Source organism: Squalius cephalus, assembly GCF_949319135.1.
Source record: "Squalius cephalus genome assembly, chromosome: 13".
Classification (NCBI taxonomy): Eukaryota; Metazoa; Chordata; class Actinopteri; order Cypriniformes; family Leuciscidae; genus Squalius; species Squalius cephalus.
In genome coordinates, this window is record NC_137134.1 from 1,359,737 (window position 1) to 1,380,903 (window position 21,167).

The 21,167-nt window shown below is 41.3% G+C and overlaps 1 pseudogene across 1 annotated transcript in view; it reads left to right on the forward strand.

The window, feature by feature from the left end:
* Positions 1-21,167, forward strand: part of LOC307170535 (putative nuclease HARBI1) — a 316,840-nt pseudogene that overhangs the window by 229,286 nt on the left and 66,387 nt on the right. The gene's annotated exons all lie outside the window — the stretch shown is intronic.

The following is a 21,167-nucleotide window of genomic DNA, read 5'->3' on the forward strand; positions in this document are numbered from 1 at the left end:
TTAAAAACTATAACTTCTGTTTTGTCTGAGTTCAAAAATAGGAAATTCTTGGCAAGCCTCCCCGAAACCTCCTCAAGACACGCTGTCAGACTTTATAGAGCACTGTTATTTTTCCTAGACAAAGGCATATAAATCTGCATGTCATCAGCATAACAGTGAAATGAGATTTTGTGTTTCCTAAACATAGAACCCAGTAGGAAGAAGATATAGAGAAAATAAGACAGGAGCCAAGACAGAACCCTGAGGCACACCGCAAGATAAATTTTGGAGGGAAGAGGAGAAACGTCCCATTTTTACAGAGAAATGTCTATTTGTTACATTTTTTCAGCAAGGTACCTACTCACACTGAGTGAGTAGATCGCATGCGATGTAAAGCCAAAGCTCAGGATTTATGTGCTCACACTATACGGTCCGAACGTCGATCTACGACTTCACTGCTCACACTATACGTGTGAAATATGCGCGAATCAGCGAGATAAACCCCCGTGCCGGGTAGCGCCTATAGACGATATCATGTATCCAGAGATATTGTCAAAACAAGCATCAGCTATCAAGATCAAGATTATTTAGCATTTCCAATATATGTATTAAATTATTATTATTATTATTATTATTATTATTATTAGGGAAGGCCTAGGCTACTTTTATTATTAAATTGATAGGCTGTTATAATTAAATTGCCATGCAATAATTTCATAGCGCATCACCGCATAACCAACGCGCTGTGAGGATAATAAAATATTACATAGAAGCTTACTCCTCCTCATTGAAAATTGTCTAAAACATTTAGGTCGATCACAATGAATTATAGGCACATAATTAATTTTTAACAGTCTATAATATGTCCGAACACTGCAATAATTCATCAATGAAAATTAAAAACAGCTTTATTTCAAAAACATTGTTTAACAAATTAATAAAAGAGGCAAAGTGTACACCGCAGGTGGCTTGGAAGACGTGGGTAATGGTTAATCCATTTTGCAACACAAACTGGAGGTAAGCAACAGTAATTTGTAGCTAGGTTGAACTACAGAACTTAAAGATATCCCTTTTTTTTTTTTTTTTTTTTTTTTTTGCTGCAGATGAAACTTCTGTTTTCGCGCATGCGCAGTGAGGGAAAAAACACTGAGTTTAGGGCAATCGGTTCATAGCTCTGCTTCAACTGTGCGATATAGTCACGAGGAGTGACCAAAATTTCTAACATGACAGAAATTCATCCGACCAGCCGATTGTCGGTCGGGAGAGGTTAATCGCCTCTCGTTTCCCCCTGTATACTGCACGACGCACGACAAAGCTGAAAATCGGCCCGACCCGAAAAAGAGTCGCACGAGTCAGAATTCGGCTCAAAATCGGACAAAAATCACAGTGTATGCCCGCCTTAAGACCTCGCCCCCTAGGCCAACGCAAGACTCCAGCAGAGAATTGAGAACCGTATGGTGAACAGCATCAAAAGCAGAAGACAAATCTAACATTACTAACATGACGGAATCTCACAAATCTGTACCCATTTAAATATAATTGAGAACTTTTGTAAGAGCGGTTTCTGTGCTATGCAGAGATTTAATTGATGAACCAGCAGCAAGAACCTAATTAAATAAATATTACTAATTAAATATTTTGTTTTGTGTATGTTATAATGTATGGTATAGCCACAATAAGAAACATCCAAATGCCAAATAAACTTATGGATTTATCAAAGTAAACAAAATGGGAAGGTTAAAAAAAGGAATTATTTAAAGAAAGTAGTTATTTTTTCTTTTAAGACAATTTAAGTTAAAGTGTGTCTTTATTTCTTAAAGGTCCCATGACATGCTACTTTTTGTAGGCTTTAATATAGGCCTTAGTGGTCCCTAGTACTGTATCTGAAATCTCTTTCCAAAAATTCAGCCTGGGTGCAGAATTATAGCCACTACAAGCCAGTCCCAGAATGAGCTTCCTTCAGACAGGCCGTTTCGGTGTCTGTAGCTTTAAATACTAATAAGGAGGAGAAAGGCGGCGCAAGGTGGATTGTGGGTGTGGCCTTGACAATCTTGCGCAACAGTACCGTGGCGTGCATGTTTACGTTGGATATAACAATGGCACGAAGACACGCAGTCTTTAAAGCATTTCAGTTTGACCCAGAATCTGCTCCGGATGGAGAAGCAACGGATGAAGAAGTTGCAACTCAGCGGCTCCAGCAGGACGTTTCCGAATGGTTAGTTTAAAATATTATATCTGGATACGGTACTTTATTCGGATGGTTTACAGTTATTATCATGTAGCTAACGCTAACCTACTGTTGCCTTTTCATGATAGATCTGTAACGTCTGTAATTTATCTTATTACAATTACATCAAGCTCTGCGATCTTTAAATGCGGATATCGCGCGTCATATAACCAACAGGAAAACGGTTATCCAAATAACAAAGAAGTGTACAACACTCGCGTTACAGTGTGTGTATTCACACACATAAACTGCATAGCTAATGTTACAGCCACATTCTACGTGTAACAATCTAGGTAACCATAAACAGTAAAGCAACACACTTATATATCATTAGTTGACTTACTTGTCCGAGGTGTGTAGCTGACGTTCAGCAAGCCCAGCTCTGTATTGACCCTTCGGTGTTCATTTGTCCATCCAATTATTGAGCAATTGTTATGCTTCGCTCGCTCAAATGCCATGATATCTCTCGTGGACAAACTAAAATCGCGCGCGCACGTTCCTACTTCCTAGCGCATTTTCTCATGGGCGGAAAATATTCTCTGGGCGGGCAAAGCAGAGACAGGGGAGGTAACATTTCCTCCTTATGACGTCATAAAGAGGAGATTCACGATCAGCTCAATTTACACCGATTGAAATTTCTAGAAACTTGGGGACCATATACAGGCTAGGGGAACTCATATTAATGTTAAAAAACCTCAGAAAGTGAAAATTTCATGTCATGGGACCTTTAACTTTTGAGCACTTAATATATTCACAAACTTTATAATGGGAAGTACTGGGTGTAATATTAAAGTTATGATACAAGATATGGGAGTCATGCTTGAATTTGAGTTGTGATAGAAACAAACAAATAAAATAAAAAAGAGCATTTACTTAAGCTACACTGATTAACATGCATGCATTGGTAAATGCCAAGCACATGTTACAGAATTCAGAAATAAATCAGAAAAGGCTATCAGATAAGAATTAAGTAGTCAACTAGGTTTATTGTATCAATTTAAAGTCAATATATTGTTAAAGCAAAAAAGCCAGATACAGTTTAGCAATTTGTAGTCATTTGTTGTAAAATAGTGCTTAATTTTACTAATTGGAATGGTTAGTTAAAGCAATGGATATGAAAACAGGCCAGCAGTTCAGTCTGAGAGGTTTTAGAGTTTATTCATCATAGCCAACATGATTAACAAGTCAGAAATCCTCCCCTGCCTCCTCAGTGCAGGAGAATGTACGGAGCCCCCTGAACTTTGCAGAAATAAAATATAAACAGACTTTCGCATGCTCACGAGAAACTTTTGTGCGTGCACGCGTTACAATTTCCGGTTTGCGTTATAGTGTCATTTGTGATGACATATTTGTCATGTATGGATACAGTTGGGTGCATAAAAGCCACTAGAAGACAAGCCTGCAACCTTCATCCAAAAAAAGGAAAGGAGACCAGAGTCTGTTTAATGGATATCAGTGGAGATGGAGAAGGCTTCACAGAACCGTTTTTGTGAGGAAATAACTTATTTAATGAATCGAATACACTAATCTTCAACATGTTTGGCGCTAAACAATACTTTTGTTGGGAATGATAGGCTATGTAGATTTTACTATGATAAAAAGGTTATTTTATGAGAGAATGCAAAGAAAGGAATGTCGCGACAGGTAGGATCCATTTGTGACATTACCATAGTATTTAATAGTAATATTGAGGGATATTGTATATGGTCTAAAGAAAGTATAAAATACAGATGTTTTCTTTCTTTGACTTTCAGGTTTTACCAGCTATGATAAGACTTGAATTGTAACTGATGTATGCATATGATGCTGATACTTTCCATTTAAATGAATAAAGACAACATGAATTTAATTATAAATATTTGTATGAATAAAGACAACATGAATTTAATTATAAATATTTGTATGTTGTTTAATTAAAATAAAACATTAAATGAATAAAGACAACATGAATTTAATTATAAATATTTGTGTTGTTTAATTAAAATAAAACATTAAGTGTCGTGTCAACTGTGTGCTTAATGATGATGATATAACGCTTTGTCATGAATGATGGTATAAAAATATTTTTAATGAATTAAATATGTATTAAATTACAATTAAGTTTATAGTGTAATCTTAAATGTAGTTTTTTTGCAGCCTGCAATGACTAGTACGTTGCAGCTAATAGAGATATTCATGTTTTTTTTCCTACAGTAAAGCACAGTCCAAAAACAATGCAGTCCTGTACCTTTACTAGCAATAAATTATGCAAACCGGAAATTGTAACACGTGCGCACGTGAAAGTTTCTCATGCTCACGCAAAAGTTTCTCGTGAGCACGCGAAATTCTGTATATTTTTTATTTTTGCAAAGGTCCCTTCAGGGGCTCAGTATGAATGTCAAGGAGAAGAAAGTCAAGGGCACAACTTTGTTTGTGATGGGCCATTTCTAATAACCACCACCTAGACATTTGCTGATAAAGCTGCATCAATTGACCCAACTGTGTTGGGTAAGGAGAATATTACCATTGGACATGGTATTCACTCACAAAACTTTCACTTCAATTTCAACAAGCAACCTTCCTTTCAACAAGAAGACACTGAACTCAGTTGTGATGACATGCCCAGTAACACACACCATTTCCCAGTACCTCACTGCAGAATTAACTGGTGATCAAAGAGTTCTTGCAGATTTGTGCACTGAAACATAAGATCCCCGGTATGTCATTATCCACATTAAACATCCAGTGTCCAGTTTGGTTTAGAGAAGACGCAGGAAATGCCCTGGTCAGCCCCTAGTAAATAAAAATTGTCCCACCCATTCCCTTATTTACCTCATCCCCCTATATACCCCCCCCCCCCCCCCCACTAGTTTCTTACACTGGGAATTAACCCCCTCCTCATCATTAAGCCCCCCCCCCCACAAAAAAAAAAGAATCCCACCCCCTCCCCAATAAAGACAAAACTTAAATATATATTCAACATATTTATTTCAGCGGTTTCTTATATTCAATCCTTTCGGAAACCCCATGTCCAGGCCCGAATCCAAACTCTCTCCCTCTCCCGTCTCTTCTTGTCCCAGTTTGGGTTGTGTTCAAGTCCACAAATCTTCAGATTCTACACCCCATGCCCCTGAAAATGAGGCACCAAGTGCCCCTCCCGTCCTGTCCCGTCCCTTTCTTTATAGCGGACCTATGCCCCCACATCCTAGTCAGGATTGAATACCCTGTTTCCCCCACGTACCTCATCCCACAATAGAGGTAAGTAAACACAATTCGTTTGTCTCAGGGGGATCGCCTGTTTGATCATGATCACCTTCCTCTGTTTTCCCCTTATCAAGAGGTTCACTCTTTTCCTAGGGGGTCCCTGGTTTGCTGGGCCCAGTCTGCAATGGACCAACATGTCCTTTAGATTCTTTCCCCTCTTGTAGGCCGCCACCATCCGAAATCGTTCTCCCAGCGTCTCATTCCGAGAAAGCCTTTCAAAATTCCTCCTTATCCTCATTGCCAAAACCCGGGCTGTTCGCGAAAATGGCACTATCAATGGAAGAGCCTGCTTCCCAATTGTCTTTGTTGTCCCCCGCTTATCCTTTTCCTCCTTGGCCACCTCCCTTAAGAAATTATTTCAGAGCCCCAAAAAGTGTCCAAACCACCTTGACCCTGTCTCCCTCCCTTGTGCAAATCCGTCTAAACCTCAACCTCCGTGCCTTAACTATCCCTTTGAAAACATGCGCATCATGATGACTCCCCAGTGTAGCAAAACATATGTATCTGTTGATTTAAAGAAGACCTTAGAATCCAATCTCCCCGTGCTCTTAAAATCTGGCCCCTTAATTACCGTTGTGTCCAGAAAATTGATACTCTCCTCCCCCCATTCATACTTCTCCCGGATGGATGAGTGAAGGTTGTTCAAGGTGTCCACAAAACCCAGAAAGCTCTCCTTTGTGGGAAATACCGACTCCTCCCATTCTGCTATATAAATATTGGCATATGCCGATGCAAACCTCTTCCTCATTGCCGTACCCTTCACCTGTAAAAAGTGCCAATTATTGAAACCAAAGTCGTTGCGCGTTGAGCTCAACTCCAAAACTCTCAACAATCATCCATCCGGTCTCTCTTCCTGAGAGTATTTCTTTAAGCAAGCTTCAACCGCTGCTAACCCCCTCTCCGTCTCAATATTTGTATATAAACTCTACATCCAGAAAAAAAGAAACTCGCTTGAAGGCCCACCCTCATTTCCTTCACCGTCTCCAAAAATTGATATGTATCTTTGATGTGGCTAGCATGTTTGTTTGAGACGGGTTCAAATGCCAATTTATGAACTCCGCCACCCCATAGCTCTCGCTACCACAGTCCGATACGATCGGCCTCCCAGGAGGAACATCAGGAAAGGCCAAGAATCCTTCCCCTTGTGAATCTTAGGCAAAAGATAAAACCTCCTTTCCTCCAGTGTCCCCTGTCCCCTCAGATATTCCAACTGCTTCTTGTTTATAAACCCCTCCCTCCTCAACTGTTCCAACTCCACTTTGATTACCCCCGTTGTTTCCGGATACATAGGTTCCTTCAATTCCCGGTGAAACTCTCCATCCTGAAGCTGCCTCATAGCCTCTCTAACGCACTGCTCCCTATCCATGATAAACCACCATACTCCCCTTATCTGCTGGCTTAATAACTACGGAATTGTCCCTCCTAATCCCTTGGAGAGCTACCCATTCATCCTCTGAGAGATTCCAAGTCTCCTGAACCTCCCTAACCCCCTTCATCATCTTCTGATCTTCCTCCATAATATCCCACACCAGCCCTGTAACCTGACTCCTATTCGGCTCCCACCCCGAGCTACTTACAAATGGAGTCATTCTCTGCCACTCTCAAGGTTTTTCGAATCAATTCTCCCATAGCCTCTACCGAGGCGTGATTCTTGTCGTTGATCTTGAATGACAACACCACTTTATTAACCCTTTCCGTCATGGGGGTATGATTCCTTAAAATCTCATACACATTTGACCAATGCGCCCCCGGGTAACAGACTACTTTCACCCATCTGTTCCAAATCCTCGACAACCTCCCCATATTCGAATTCCCTATGATCAAAATCCGTCTCTTGGGATCCAAGGCCCAGTTCTTCAATTTACCCCCCCCCCCCCCCATCATTAAAATATACCCAATTACAACCCCCATGGGGTAACCATTGGGTCAAATCCAATCCTCTTAACTCCATTATTCTTCCCTACCTCTCCATCCTTATGCGCTGGCCCATCCCCTCCTGGCTCCTCTGGGCCGAATCCTACCCCTTCCTCCCGCTGTCCCAAGCTTTCCGCTGCTCCCATCTCTTGGTCCTACAATCAAACACCCCCATTATGTTCCCCCAATCCCTAAGGTAATTCCTATAGGTCCCCTCAAGCCCCCACATTTTCCCTACTCATTATAACAGATCTGTCCTTGTTGGTCCAGTTGTGCTTCCACCAATCGTCCTCTTCCCTCCATTTCCCCCGGCCCACCATCCTGCTCCTGTATTCCGACAACTCCTCCAGCGGTCCGGGAAAAGGAACCACAGGACCTTACCCTATCTAAGCTCCCCTCAACCCACCTTCTGATTTCCTCCATCTCGGTCCCCTCCTGAATGTTCCGGAGGTTCCTCTGTGCCCATCTAGCTGCTACCTCCAAGGCCCTCTCTCCCATCTCCGGATCTACACCCTCTAATTGTGCTAGAGCCTCTCTTTGTGCCGTAATATAGTTGTTTTTAAGAATCCCCAAGCTCTCCAATAACCATCTCCTTGCACTCCCAAACAGCTGCCAACCCATGGTCGGTACTGGAACCACTACCTCTCCCAGCCAGCGGGCTACCTTCTGCAGAGATCTAGGCCCTGGCTCATCCTCCGTCTCCCTCAGATTAAGCAAGTGATGCTTCATCCTAATATATTTATGCATTTGCCTAACCATGAACCATGATCTTGAATGACAACACCACTTTATTAACCCTTTCCGTCATGGGGGTATGATTCCTTAAAATCTCATACACATTTGACCAATGCGCCCCCGGGTAACAGACTACTTTCACCCATCTGTTCCAAATCCTCGACAACCTCCCCATATTCGAATTCCCTATGATCAAAATCCGTCTCTTGGGATCCAAGGCCCAGTTCTTCAATTTATCCCCCCCCCCCCCCCATCATTAAAATATACCCAATTACAACCCCCATGGGGTAACCATTGGGTCAAATCCAATCCTCTTAACTCCATTATTCTTCCCTACCTCTCCATCCTTATGCGCTGGCCCATCCCCTCCTGGCTCCTCTGAGCCGAATCCTACCCCTTCCTCCCGCTGTCCCAAGCTTTCCGCTGCTCCCATCTCTTGGTCCTACAATCAAACACCCCCATTATGTTCCCCCAATCCCTAAGGTAATTCCTATAGGTCCCCTCAAGCCCCCACATTTTCCCTACTCATTATAACAGATCTGTCCTTGTTGGTCCAGTTGTGCTTCCACCAATCGTCCTCTTCCCTCCATTTCCCCCGGCCCACCATCCTGCTCCTGTATTCCGACAACTCCTCCAGCGGTCCGGGAAAAGGAACCACAGGACCTTACCCTATCTAAGCTCCCCTCAACCCACCTTCTGATTTCCTCCATCTCGGTCCCCTCCTGAATGTTCCGGAGGTTCCTCTGTGCCCATCTAGCTGCTACCTCCAAGGCCCTCTCTCCCATCTCCGGATCTACACCCTCTAATTGTGCTAGAGCCTCTCTTTGTGCCGTAATATAGTTGTTTTTAAGAATCCCCAAGCTCTCCAATAACCATCTCCTTGCACTCCCAAACAGCTGCCAACCCATGGTCGGTACTGGAACCACTACCTCTCCCAGCCAGCGGGCTACCTTCTGCAGAGATCTAGGCCCTGGCTCATCCTCCGTCTCCCTCAGATTAAGCAAGTGATGCTTCATCCTAATATATTTATGCATTTGCCTAACCATGAATTTGCCTAACCATACATTTGAAACATTCATCCCTATCCATTCCGATGATCTATATCAACATACAAAAAGAGAAACACAGAAGAAAAAAAACCTTGAAGGTCAAGATTGGCGGATGCACATTTCTGTACACCAAGCTTCTACCAACCTCTTCCCTCGAGAGCAGAATGAAAAGGGACTGAACAGATCTAATCCTTACCAAAGGACGAATCATCAGCCGCAGAGGCCAACAGATGGCGCAACCCTTGATAATCCCTTTTTGGTGCTGTTATCACAACCGTGGTAACCCGAAAAAAAAACACGATTTTAGAAATCCTGTTCCCAAAATCCTGCTTAAACCGATTTTATCAACATTCTCTTGAAACAGGATTGAGAAACCACTCCCCTTCTCTTTTTCGAGAGCCTATTTCAGTTCCTTAAAAAAAACGAATTTCTAATTTGAGAATTTGGGAAATTTCGCTTTTTCCCGAAAAAACTGAATTTGCTATAAAGGGGCTCAGATTAAGAGGTAAACTCCGGGATAACCTTCCCAAATTCCTCCTCATCATCATAACATGCTCCTTTTTGTCGTTTTGTTGTTTTGTTACTTATGCAATAATTTAACCCTCTGGGCTTCTTCGTAAAATAGTCACACTTAGCTTCCTCCCGCCCGAAAACGGGCGAAGCCTTAAAATTTTACTTTACTTTTTCCCAGGATAACCAATCAAATATATTTTTGTTCTATAATGTTTTCTGATTATTATTTAGAATTTTTGGAATTTTTTATGATACTTTGCATTAATTATATAATTTTTATGAGCTATTTTTTCCATTAGAATTAATATATAGATTTTTATTTATTTATTTTATTTTATTTTTCAATAAATGCAACATTTCACATCAAAATAGAGTGCAGGCCTAAAAAAAAAATTTTTTCAAGTGAGAAGAGCGCCATCTAGTGGCTTCAAAATGTATTAATTTGTGTCATGTCCTATAACCGCCTATAGGCGGCCTATAGCTTTTTATTTATTTATTTGATTTATTCCCATTCGGAAAGAATTTTTTTTTATTACTAAGCAACCACTGAATGGAACAACACAAATTATATATCATTTTAAAGCTTAGGATCTCAGCTTTTTAATGCATCTAATTACATTTATTAACTCCTAACGAGTGCTGAGTAATCCCTCTAAAACCGAGTGTACCGCCAGCAGGCGCCACCTAGCTGCGAAAATATTCTTTACCATATTTTAAAAAAATCTTGCCTTGATTAACACAAAGTTGATGTCATTTGAAAGCTTAGAGTCTGAACTTTACAGTGCATGTATCCACTTTGAAAAACTCTTAAGTATTGCTGAGTTATTTGCTGATAAATAGAATTTCTTTTTTTTTCATAATCTATAAAATAATGTACTGCAATGTGTCAAAATCATCATACAGCTCATTAAACATTCTCAGATAATTTAAAATGGCACTTCATTTTTTACAGCATATTATTACAATTAAAATGAGCCCAAAATTAACATAATCTATTGCTTTTATGACAAGATATTCTTCATGGAGAAAAAATTGCCCATGAGGGGGTGTCAAAGACTGTACAAAAAGGCTGTCTCTTTTCCAAATGCTGTAACTTTTGATTCCTTTATCCAAAAATTATTTTATTTTTTATCCAGATGCAGCTAACATGTAGGGGGACTTCACTAAAAAAGAATTTTCCTCCTACCTTATTTCCTTCCTGAGTTATTCCATGACAAATAAGAAAGATATGCAAAATCATAATAAAAATTATATATATATATTGTCTTTTATCCGTTGTTTCTTGGCAGGACAATGTCCAAATGTAATGTAATTTATATTTTCAAAAATTTTTAAAAGAGTTCTTTCAAACGATACCTACCTTTTGACTCTCCTTGCTATAGTTTTGGAGTTATTATGATTATATAATTTGTATATAGTTTGGGGCAAAATTTGCTGTTTCAGTCTTACCAGTTAATTTCTCTGTGTGTGTGTGTGTGTGTTTGTGTGTGTGGGTGTGTGTGTGGGGGAGGGTGTCTTATTTGCACTCTTGATGTTTTAGAGTGTCACCCCTTCATTGCTGTACACTTTTTTTTCAGCACAGTGGCTGATCTGTAGCTTGTACCACTAAAAGTTTCTCTGAGTTTTCCTATTTTTTCGTATTTCCCATTCATTTCCTATGTCGCCCGTTTTCGGGCGGGAGGAAGCTAAGTGTGACTTTTTTTTTTACGACCCTTTAACATATCAGAATCATCTCCATGATTTGTTTGTGTGTTCATATAGGTAATAAAACAAAAGTCACCAAGTTTCACCCCCATCCGATAAAGCAAAAAAATTAATCTTTGCAAAAGATTAAATCTTTTCCCCATGGCCGTCCCCTTAATCTGTAAATAGAAATCACCTTCAAACTCGAAGTCATTACGGGTCAAACTCAACTCCAAAAGTTCCAGAATTGCCTCATCCGGTCGAGAAGCATCGGGAAACCTGGCAAAACAATCTTGCACTGCCGCTAATCCTAGGTGGGTCTCGATGTTGGTGTAAAGGCTTTCCACATCTAGTGAGAACAAGATGGCGTCAGGTGGTACTCTCAAACCTTTAACCTTTTCCAAAAAGTCATATGTGTCCCTTATGTAACTGAAATGTTTAGTAGATAGGGGATTCAGGTAAAAATCAATAAACTCTTAAACAATTCGAAACGTTCAAGTTTTTGCCCGTTTTCGGGCGAAGAAGCCCAGAGGGTTAACCTGTTACTGAAAAGCTCTTTTTTGTTGTTGTTGTTTTGTTGCTTATGCAATAATTTGACCTGTTATTGAAAAGCCTGTTTTTATCAAAGTTGATTACATTTTTGAACCATACTTACTCCCTCATTTATGTTCCCGAAACCTCCCTTCTCTCATTTAGACCACCTAGGAGACCAGTGTTTAATCTCTCAGTCCACAAGTATACCTTGTACAACCTTTGCCTCAAGGTCTACTTCGGGTTATGCTCCAAACCCCTTATTCGTAGGTTCTGCACCCCATGTAGACGGAAATGCTCAATCAAGGAACGCCTGCTGTTGTTCAATAGACCTTTGCGAATTACATACCAATGGTGGTATAAACGGGTCCGGATCGAGTTCTTTGTCTAACCAACATATTGCTTACCACACTTGTTGCATCCCATAAACACAATTCTCTGTCTTCAGTGAAATACTCGGGAGAAAAAAACACCCTCTACTGGCTCCAAACTTTGATGGTTCGAGGTCCACTTATTGGTCGTAACCTTTCCTTGGCCCTGGGAAGTCGACTGTGGACTAACAAATCTCCCAAATTCGCATTTCTCTTATAGGCTGCCAGAAGTTTGATGTCCTGACCCTCCGGGATGTCTGCTAATGTTTCAGCAAAACTGCCCATAATCTCCTTATTGAGTCTAGCAGCCACTGGAGAATAAGAAAAGATGGGCGGAACCAAGACCTTTCCTTCCCTTGAAGGCCTGGGCTCTGGGTTCGCTTGTAACCGGCAATGCTCCTTGTAAATTGCCCTCAACCGTGACCTTGAATATCCTCTTTCCCGAAGAGCTCGGAACAAGGTATGTTTGGCCTCCTGAAAGCTATCCTCCCGTGAACAAATCCTCCTGAACCTCAAAAGCTGAGATAATACTATACCTCTGAACGTATGCCGCGGATGATGGTGCAGTAAGGCATGGGTGTCTGTTTCCTTAAAAAACATCTTGAAATCTAGTCGTGCTGTGGAGAAAAAAGCAGGCCCCTTGTACACCGTAGTGTCCATAAATTCTATGGCCTGTTCATTTATGACTGTAATGGAGGCATGATGTGCAGTCAACACTCCAAGAAAGGTTTCAAAGTCCTGTTGACCATGAATCCAAATTCCCCAGACATCATCCAAGAATCGAAAGTTTGAAAAAGGGACCTTCTCACACTTAGGAAACACTGTTTCCTCCCATTGGGCCATGTATATATTTGCATAAGCCGGTGCAAATCTTTTCCCCATGGCCGTCCCCTTAATCTGTAAATAGAAATCACCTTCAAACTCGAAGTCATTACGGGTCAAACTCAACTCCAAAAGTTCCAGAATTGCCTCATCCGGTCGAGAAGCATCGGGAAACCTGGCAAAACAATCTTGCACTGCCGCTAATCCTAGGTGGGTCTCGATGTTGGTGTAAAGGCTTTCCACATCTAGTGAGAACAAGATGGCGTCAGGTGGTACTCTCAAACCTTTAACCTTTTCCAAAAAGTCATATGTGTCCCTTATGTAACTGAAATGTTTAGTAGATAGGGGATTCAGGTAAAAATCAATAAACTCTGCCACCCTGTGACACTCGCTCCCACAGTCTGAGACTATCGGGCGACCAGGAGGCATGAAGGGGTTAGGCCATTTATCCCGAGGCTTGTGAACCCTGGGAAGCAAGTAAAACTGCCTTGGCCTAGATCTGACTTCCCCCAACAAATAATTTGCTTGCCTTTTACAGATAAAACCCATCTTCAGCAAGCTATCCACAACTCTTTCAATGCGGGGTACCAACTCCATAAAAATGGGAGCCGTTAATTTAGAATAAAAGGACTCATCTGTCAATTGCCTTAGCCCTTCCTGCACATATCATGCTTTATCCATAATTACCACCGCACTTCCCTTGTCTGCAGGTTTAATAACAATATCCCATCTGCGAGACAACTCTCCTGATGCCTCAATTTCATCCGGGGGTAAGTTAGGTGCCGGGGTCTGTGCCCCCATTAAAGCTACTTGGACCCCTTCCAAGTTTTTCTCAAAGAAATCCCATACTTCCCCAGGCAATTTCTGGGGCGGAGGCACCCACCCCGAGCTCTCGCAAAACGGCCGACTTTGGAAATCAGTATCCGTGCTTGGACCAAAGAAAACTGCTCTCTGTACCTTGGCATGGAACTGCCCTAAATCCGCCAACAATGACCCCCTGTCTACTGATTTGACTAAATGAGAAGGGACAAAGACATAAACTCAAAACACTGAGACAGGTTGATCACTGCTTGATTATTTTTATTTCTTTTTTCATTAAAGGGACCCTGGCGTAAAGGCCCCTTTATGCATTTAAACGCTCCAGCCAGTGCAAAAACATGGCCTTGGCCGTTGCTGGGGTCCAGTGGACATAGTCGGCCTCCACCTTAAACTTGTCTTCCGGAAGTAACGGGATACTATGACCCGTTTTTGAGAAAGATTCATTCAGATTTTTAATACTGGTTACCACATGCTCCGGCCACCTATTATCCAGATTGATAAAAGGAAAATGCAAGACTGCGTTGGGGAATGCTTGAGCTGTTGCTTCCTGTAGTCGTTCCACTAATTTTTTGAGCTTAAACGAGTCCCTCTGGCCCTTATCGTTTAGCCCAAACGCCAGAACCACATGCTGTGCTCCTTTGAATATTGGCGTCTTATGTTTCAGAGCATGGTAAGACTGGGCCAGGTTAGCCCCAGGATAACAGTCCACCTCGACGTTACCTTTCTCTAATGGGGGCATTCTGCCCAGGTTGGAGTCCCCCAGGAACAATATTGGCCTTTCTGGAACAAGAGCCCAATCCCGGTACTTGTCCCTGGAGGAACTGTGTCTAATGTGGAGACTCCAACTTTTCTCCCTGGCCCCTTTCCCTTCTCGGGGGTCCGCCTTTCCTCCTTTGCTTGTCCCTGCCTGAGGGACTTCCGGGCTCGTCTGTTCAACCCTGTCCTCTTCCAGGAGCCATCCTGGGGTACCCCCCGACTCCTGCACCTCCATGGGCTCTGGAGCTTCCTGTCTTGCTTCTGGGGCCTTCCGACACCATACTGGGGTCAGGGAGGGAATCAGTCCCACTGCCCTGTCCTTCTTTGTGCCCAACCCCTTCTTTGGGCATGCTTTTTTGGATCCCTGCTCCTTGTTCCCCTGCTCTACGTTCCCCACCTCATCCAGGGACCACTCTGGACTGTCCCCCAACTCCAAAACCTCCTGGGAGGCATGTCCGGGTCCTACTTCTGGAGCCTGGGCCTGGGCGGCTAGGCTTGACTGGGTCTGCCGGCTTGCCACTTTCCGGCGCCCTTCTGGAACCGATGATGTCTCTTCCACCTTTCCCACACCTGCTTGTGCGCCCTGCCCTTGGATTCTAACTTTTGGGGAAGGAGGTCCGGCACTCCCCTCCTGTAGTGCCCTGACCTCTGGCGCTTGACTCGTTCCTGCTCCCTCCACCTCCCGGGCATGTGTCATCATCATCGTCATGTGTTTTTTTTCTTTTCCCATGCCTCGGTTTGTGTTGGTCGGCCTCGAAACAAAAAACACTCAAGTGTACAACTCTTAGCGGTGGGAATAGCCTCTGTGTCCTCCCCGAGATGCCTTACATTTCGGCGGGCCCACTTTATGGCTATTTCCAGTGCCTCCCTCTAGCGTGCCTTGGAGGCATGTGCATCCGCCACTCTGGCCGCCTCTAGGGCCTGATGATAATGATAAAGAAAAAGGCCTGTAAGAACCCGGGCTGTTACCTGAAGGGTTATGCAACCAAGGGTAGATCAGCCCTGGGGTTCGAATGGGTAGGTTTAGGGCAGTGTAAGGGTTGTGCTTACTTAGGTTGTGCCCCAGAGGTTACTAATGGGTAGGTTTAGGGCTAGGGTGTGTGTAGCCGTAAAAAATAGGTATGCAAATCTGAACAAATAGCCATAAGGGTAGCAAAAGAAAAATCTCAAATCTATGTCTCATTCAGTCCCCTCCGATGTCGGGTTTCCAAACGTTTAATCCACCTACTCTCGGCCCACAAGCATTCAGGGACCAGAGTGGATTTGTTTGGAGTCCTGAATTCGGAGGGGGTCAAGGACATGAGCCAGGAAGTGCTGGACCAGGTACCTATGCTTCTCTATTTTGTGCACTATATTGTGTGCGTGTTGGTAAGCCCTGACTCTCAGCTCATTCTTGGTTTGACCAACATACTGCTTTTGACATTTGAGGCAATAGACGAGGTAAATGCAATTCACACACTCATGTGACAGAGAATGAGGCAACTTAAAAATCTGGCCATTGAATCTGTTCTTAACCCATTTCAATGGTGCGAAGTATTTACATTTACCCACGCGGCCCTTAGGTTAGGGTTTCGGGAGTTTGCTCTGTACCAACGAGTATAAAATGTTTTTATTTCTCCTATAGGCCGCAATGGGTTTATGACGTTGTAAATAATTTGTGGGTGTTAAGAACTGTAGAAAATTAGATTTAATGGCCCGGTTGAGCTGTGTACTTAAACTTGAGAAATGTGCCACCAAGATATTTTTTTCTCTGTTTGTCCTGTCCGTAGCGGGCAAAGGTTTAGGTTCGTCAAAGGTTTTGAGTGAATTTCTCAGGAAAGAGCATGAGTATCCACGCTGTCTCAAAGCTTTAAAAAGAGTGTTTGTTGCTGTAAAGAAAAATTTCTGTTCAGGGCAAATGCGTTTAAACCTGAGTAATTGTGACTTCACAATCCCCCTGAAAGTATGTTTGGGGTGAAAACTGTGCTTATGTAAGAGTGAGTGTGTGTCTGTTTCTTTAAAATAAACTCTAAAATCCATTTTTCCTGAAGAGAGGAAATTGGGACCCTTATAGGACACGACATCCAGGAAGTTTACCTCAGATTCATGAACTGTGAATTTAATTTTTATTGAGGCTTGGTGTGCATTCAAGTGTTCTGTAAAAGCGACAAAATCTTCCATCGAGTGAGTCCAGACACCCCAAATATCATCCAGAAATCTATAATACGCAAATGGCCTTTCCTCTGCTGAGGCTAAGGCTGACTCTTCCCAATCTGCCATGAAAATATTAGCGTATGAGGGGGCGAATTTTTTGCCCATGGCTGTACCTTTTATTTGTAAATAAAATTTGGAGTCGAATTCGAAATCATTTTTAGTCAAATTTATCTTAAGCAGTTTTAAAATATAGTCATTAGGTCTCTTAGAATCAGGAAATTTACTAATGAATTTTTTAACCGCCTCAAGGCCCACTGTTGTCTCAATGTTTGTATATACATTATCAATATCAATTGTAAAGAGAAGGGCGCTTAGGGGAATTTTTAATCTGCCAGTTTTTGAGATGAAATCATATGTATCTTTAAGATAGTTGAGGTGTCTGATAGAGAGAGGGTTAAGAAAGTGTTCTGCAACGTAGTATGTTTCACTATTACAGTCAGAAACGATAGGTCTTCCTGGAGGCACTTGAAAGGTAATGCTCCAGCTCTTGGGATCTTTATGAATTTTAGGCAATAAATAAAATCTTCTGGGCCTAGGTGGGCCGTCACCTGCAAGGTATTCTTTCTGTGCCCCATTAATTATTTTCTTACATTTTACACGTTTTCACAAATTGTTTGATGTCGGACCACATCCCAGGCCAAAATGCCACATCCTGAATTCTTTTGTATGTTTTATAGATCCCGACATGACCACTTATAGGACTACAGTGATAGTGTTCCAGTATATGAGGTACAAGATCTTTGGGAACAAAGATACGGTAATGGAACTGATTCTCTGACAGCTGAGTTTTGAGGTATAACTTATCTTCTATGACTTCATATTTGGCTTGCTGGTCGTCATTGTTCTCGGACAAAATTTGAAAGATTTTTGTTATTTCTGGGTCATTGTGCTGTTTCTCCCAGATCAATTCTGCAGTAACTGGAAGTGGGTGGTTGACATCCTTCTGATTGGAATACAAGTTACAACTTGTATGTGCAGGGCCAGATCAACACTTTGTTGTACCCTGGGCAACAATATTCAAGGGCCCCATCATCACGACTCCAGGATCACCATAATATGGTCATATACAGAATATATTACTGTAATATACAGTAAATATACTCAATACTTCAAATTCTAACTGTCATCAGGTGTATTTTGATTTACAAATATTTAAATGCTCATAGAACTACAAATGCACTACTATGTCCCCTATCAAAGACATTCACTCACATATGATGCTATGAAAACAAAACACATCAGCATCTGTATAATCTGGTCAAATTGACCCACTACATTGAGAGGGAGGGAAATATCCTCCATTTTCACAAAAATGAATAAATAAGCAACCACTTTCAAACCATCGTTTATTTAACAACATTTATTCCCAATAGAAATGTATTGAATTGATAAAGCTATAACAGAAGACCACTTACAACACATCAAGAAACATTTTGGTCCTCAGCTCATTTTAAGCAGAAATCACCCTGACAGGGTGACCCTGTCTCCTCAGAATTCAACAAGGCAAACAAGTTATTAGTCCAACACAAACAATTTGAAATCTGCCAGTTATCCCTCCACAACAATTTACAGCATTTTAATAAAGCTGGCACCTCAAGGAAAAAATAAATAAATATAATGCAGTATCACTATTATCTGCTCATAAACATTTTTATCCTAAGCTCATTTTAACTTGTTTTAAAATAGAACAACAACATATCACAGCACAATTAACCAGTTAAACATTTTAGTGCTACATAAACATTTAGAAATCTGTCAATTTCTCTGAAGAAGACAAGACAGAAATAAATGCTACATAATCTGGCAAAACACACAATTTTAGTCCTAAATAATGAGGAATGCATGTTTGAATTTGAAATGCCTTCATTTGGCAAACACATCTTACAATGGCTTTTTTTCTGGACTTTGACTGTGCAAACTGATGTATAATATCTTCAAAATCAAGGCCACTTACAAGTTCATGTTCAATGGTGTAACCGCACTGGCATTAGTAGTACATTTAACATTAGCTCAAATGATCTATAGGGAATTTTAATAATTAATCATGAATATGATTAATATTTTGCATATTACAGTTACATTAATTTATCGAAACTGAAACTAGATCGATATGTATATATGAATAACCACAACGAATTATAATTCCTCATTCATATATCAATAATCTTATTTCAAATCGAAGTTATGGGATAACTTTCAATGGAATTAATTTAGTTATCAAACAATCTGTTTGTCCAGCAAACATTAAACGTAAGATTAACTTATCGACTTCTCAAAGAAAATTGCCAGAGAATGTTGGTGAACATTCTCTAACTAAAACACTATTGATTAAAGAATACATTTCAAAACCACACCTCTATTATAAAGCAAAACTAATCACACATACATATCGGAAGGTATACATTCAAGAGCCATATTTCTATATGAAGTTGCACCCAAAGGATGTTTTGTGTGTGTGTGTGTGCATGTGTGTGTATGTCACATAGAAAGTTTAGTTATCTCTCTGTGGGTCCTTTTGAAGCTCCCCACAGGGAAGAAGAATGTTGGTTTCAGGTTTCTGGAGTATCTCTGAGATGCCATAAGTGTCAGAGATGCAGACCTGACGGCACCCAGGCCATGAGTTACATTTTCAGGTTAAACGTTAAAAGTTTTGTCAAAATTTATAATGACAAGGCTTCTGGAGTTTTGTGTGCAGGGAAAACAGAATCATGATTCTTGCACATTCGTTACAATGGCTAAGAGAGAAAGTGCAGAGAGCCGTGTCTGTGACATTGTGGTCCTCAGCTCATTTTTAACCCGTTTCAAAACAGAAAATGACCTCTCGCCCTCACAGTTAGACACAGGTAAGGTTAAAAACAGTCTTAGTGCAACATAAACATTCGGAAATGTTGTCTTAGGTCCATGTCTGTCAAGAGCTTGCAGCAGCTGTACAGGTGAAGTCTCATGCTGCACAAAGTGCTTGAACTGAATAAGTTCATCTGACAAGGAACTATCCAGATCTGTTGGATAAGTGGAGCTCAGCATAGCAGCTCTTACACGCACAATCATCACAGTCCCTCTCAAATAAAACCCCAAAGAGGTCACACACATGTGTGTAGGCTTCTATGCGCTTGGATAGGCATGAACAAAGTCTGTCAATGATGACGTAATATGATTCAACTTTAAATTTATGACTGCTGTCATTAAAATCTACTTTGCTGTCATCAGCAGACTCATCTGCAAATCTCTTTTTTTTTTCTCACACGTTTAGTGTCAAACTGGTAGTTTTGTGTCACACTGACCGTGCGTGCTGATTCTTCGAGCTCTGAAAACTGTTCTCGTAGAGTGCCAACATATGAAAGCAGTGAGCGCAAAAGGCCAAGAGCAGTAGCTAAATCTATATCACTTTTTTGGAGTTGGTCACTTGTTGCCTTAAAGGAACACTCCACCGTTTTTTTAAATAGGGCTTATTCACCTTCTTTCCTACATTTAGATAGGTGGGCAAATGCATTTTTGTCTCAGTGCATGCATTGTTTTAATTTGACAGGGTCGGCACTAGCTTAGCTTAGCATAATGAATGGAATCCTTTGTTGCCAGCTAGCATGTCATGAATAAAAGTGATATAAAAATTTTTAAAAACCCACCTAATTACTTCTTGTGGCCTGCGTATTCACAACAAGTACAAATAGTGATGCAGATTAACACTAGGCGATTTCCTAGGCAGATATTGACTTATATATTAAGGACTATATTAGGGGGAAGCACAGGCGAAGCACTGCTACTTGGTCATGATATCTCTGCGTCCAAGTAGCAGTGCTTCGCCTGTGCTTCCCCCTAATATAGTCCCAAGTCAATATCTGCCTAGGAAATCGCCTAGTGTTAATCTGCATCGCTATTTGTACTTGTTGTTAATACACAGGCCGCAAGAAGTAATTAGGTGGGGTTTTTAAAAAAAAATTTATCACTTTTACTCAGGACATGCTAGCTGGCAACAAAGGATTCCATTCATTATGCTAAGCTAAGCTAGTGTCGACCCTGTCAAACTAAAACAATGCATGCACTGAGACAAAAATGCATTTGCCCACCTATTTAAATGCATGAAAGAAGGTGAATAAGCCCTATTTCAAAAAACGGTGGAGTGTTCCTTTAAAATCTATGCAGTACCCGGTCCCACAGCATAGTCATATATTACCGTCTCCAGTTTATCAACTTTTGCGACCAATGCAGCAGCTTCGAGTTTAGTTTGTGTTTTCTCATCACAGTCTAAAGATATTTTGGCTAATATACCTCTAATTGCCCCGTAATTTTCTTTGAGAGCTTTTGTGGAGTCTGCTCTGCAATTCCATCGGGTGG